The sequence below is a fragment of the Asparagus officinalis genome, chromosome 2 (assembly GCF_001876935.1).
Source record: "Asparagus officinalis chromosome 2, Aspof.V1, whole genome shotgun sequence".
NCBI classification, from domain to species: Eukaryota; Viridiplantae; Streptophyta; class Magnoliopsida; order Asparagales; family Asparagaceae; genus Asparagus; species Asparagus officinalis.
This window is the reverse complement of record NC_033795.1, coordinates 7,013,802-7,017,349: the sequence shown is the minus strand read 5'-3', so window position 1 is coordinate 7,017,349 and position 3,548 is coordinate 7,013,802.

Genomic DNA, 3,548 nt, shown 5'->3' with positions numbered 1-3,548 from the left:
CACCTCCTCTCCACTTTGAGTGCAGAAGTTATTGGTTTTGAGAAAGTCAAAGACCAATATGAATCGTGCCCTGATTTTAGCGAAGTTTATACTTTGCTAAATGATGGAGTGATCCGTGAAATTGATGGCTTTCTCCTGAAGGATGGATATCTCTTCCATTTTCGCAAGTTGTGTATTCCTGACACCTCCCTGAGAGAATTCTTAATTTGGGAATTACACGCTGGAGGCCTTGCAGGACATTTTGGAAATAACAAGACTGTCGAGGCAGTGGAAAGTCGCTTCTATTGGCCAAGTATGAAACGAGACGTTGTTAGACTAGTGAGTAGATGTCACATCTGCCAATTGGCAAAACAACGTAAACAGAACACTGGTTTGTACACTCCTCTCCCTGTGCCAAATTGTCCATGGCAGGATGTTAGTATGGATTTCGTGTTAGGACTCCCGAAAACGATTAGAAAACACGATTCTATCTTTGTTGTTGTGGACCGCTTCTCCAAAATGGCCCACTTCATACCATGTTTCAAAACTTCCGACGCTTCTCATGTGGCCAAGCTATACTTCAACGAAGTTGTTAAACTGCACGGGCTTCCGAAAACAATCGTGTCAGATAGGGATGTTAAATTTACAAGTTATTTCTGGAAAACCCTTTGGCACAAAATGGGAACTAAACTTCAATTCTCTACGGCCTTTCATCCCCAGACTGACGGTCAAACTGAGGTAGTCAATCGGAGCTTAGGTAACCTTTTGAGATCGCTAGTTGGTGAGAATCTTAGGAGTTGGGATCAATATTTGCTTACTGCTGAATTTGCTTATAATAACTCTGTTAATAGGTCTACAGGTGTCAGTCCAGCTGAAGTCGTGTATGGTTACAAACCTAGACAGCCTATAGATCTTGTCCCCGTGTCTGCACATCATAGAGTATCTGAGTCAGCATCTGCATTTGCATCTCGCATTCATGACTTGCATAAAGACATCAGTAAGAAGATCAATGACAATACATCATTTGTCTTCTCTCCCGACTGCCTCAAAGCTTTTGAATATCTGAAAAAGGAGCTAACCACAGCTCCTATCATTCATGCACCGGACTGGACCTTACCCTTTGAACTGATGTGTGATGCATCTGATTCTGCAATCGGTGCTGTTTTAGGACAACGGTTTGATGGAAAACCGCATGTGATCTACTACGCCAGTAGGACTCTGAATGATGCCCAGCAAAACTACTCTGTCACAGAGAAAGAGTTTTTAGCTGTAGTCTTTGCCTTAGAAAAATTCAGGTCCTACCTCATCGGTTCCTTAACCAAAATTTTCACTGATCATGCCGCACTAAAGTATCTTTTGACCAAAAAGGATGCTAAAGCACGGCTCATTAGATGGATTCTCATTCTTCAAGAGTTTGACATTCAAATTCTTAACATAAGGGGAATAGAGAACCCCGTAGCAGATCACCTCTCTCGACTCCCAAATGCACCAACATCAACCGTCCCAATCAACGAACATTTTCCAGATGAGCAACTCCTAGAAATCCAATCTGTTCCCTGGTTCGCTGACATTGTGAATTACATAGTCATGAACCAGATCCCTTCTCATTGGTCCAAACATGATAGATCCTGTTTTCTCTCCCAAGTAAAATACTTTTACTGGGATGATCCATATCTATTCAAATACTGTCCTGATCAGATCTTTAGGAGGTGTGTTCCCACAGAAGAAACTAGGAGTGTTCTATCATTTTGTCACGAGCAAGCCTGTGGGGGTCACTTTGGCCCGAGAAAAACTGCTGAAAAAGTTCTCCAATCTGGGCTGTATTGGCCCACTCTGTTTAAGGATTCATTCGAATTTTGCAAAACCTGTAACCGCTGTCAGCTTTTAGGGAAGGTCACTAGAAGAAATATGATGCCCCTACAACCTATCTTATCTGTTGAACTTTTTGATCTGTGGGGTATCGATTTCATGGGACCATTTCCAAATTCCTTTGGAAATGTCTACATTCTAGTAGCCGTTGAATACATGTCAAAATAGGTTGAGGCGGTAGCTTGCAAAACTAATGACAACAAGGTCGTTGTCAAGTTTTTGAAAGAGAACATTTTTGCCCGGTTTGGAGTACCTCGAGCGATCATTAGTGATAACGGTACATATTTCTGTAACGGTTCTTTCGAGGCTTTGATGAGGAAATATTCAATCACACATAAATTGTCAACTCCTTATCACCCCCAAACCAGTAGACAAGTAGAGGTCAAAAACAGGCAGATCAAACAAATCTTAGAAAAAACTGTTAATCATAACAGAAAAGATTGGTCTATAAAATTGTGTGATGCTCTATGGGCATATAGAACAGCTTTTAAGGCCAATTTGAGGATGTCACCATACAGATTAGTGTTTGGGAAAGCTTGCCACCTACCAGTAGAGTTGGAACATCGAGCAATGTGGGCAATAAAACAGTTGAATTTTGACTCAGACTCGGAAGGTAAAAACAGATTGCTCCAAATAAATGAGTTGGAAGAAATTAGAAATGATGCATACATAAACTCAAAAATTTACAAAGAAAAAACAAAGATTTTTCATGACAAATCAATTTTGCGAAAAAAATTCTCTCAAGGACAAAAAGTTTTATTGTACAATTCAAAATTGCATCTTTTTCCTGGAAAATTAAGATCAAGATGGACAGGTCCATTTTTTGTCAAACAAGTTTTTTCACACGGAGCTGTCGAGATAGAAAATCCTAAAAATGGTAACATTTTTAAAATAAATGGTCAACGTCTAAAACCATTTTTAGAATTTTCTACGCTCGGAGAGGAAGAGGTATTGGTTCTTCATGAACCTCATTATCTATAAAAAAACTAATTTTCCTTTTGTTTCTTAAAAAAAAATTGTTTCTTAAAAAAAACATAACAAAAATTTGAATAAGTAACATAGGTTAAAAAAAATAATAAAAAATAAAAATAATTACTTATAATTTTTCTCTTATTTGATTTCTTCATCCTCATACTAACAGTAATTACAGATCCTTATCATCATTGTCAACCGAACAACTGTAAGTTCTTTAATTTTATCTGCTTTACTTTGTGCTTCAGCGAATTTGCATTGAGGACAATGCAAAATTTAGGTGTGGGGGTGAGAAATACATATTTTCCTCTTTATTTTACCTTTTTAGTTATATTTTTCTTTCTTTTTGTTAAAAAAATTTATAAAAATATTGTCACTTGCCAAATTAATAGACTTAAGTAATAATTGATCAAATTGGTAGATTTTAAATTTTCTAATTCATCGTTAGTGACATATTCAAGTTCACCTTTTATGATAACTCCAAACAAAATTCCTAAGAAATGATTTTTTCAACTAGTATACTTTACTTAAGTCTTACCTTAGATTTTTAATTAAAAATAATGAAATTTTTGCATGCTTAACTTAGAGTTGAAAATATTTTTTTCAAGTTATCTTGATTTACACATTTTTTTAAGACTATATATACTTACACATATATATATATATAAAACTAACCTTATAAAAGAAGAGTGCGAAAAAGGGGCACCACCAAAAAAAAAGAAAAAAAA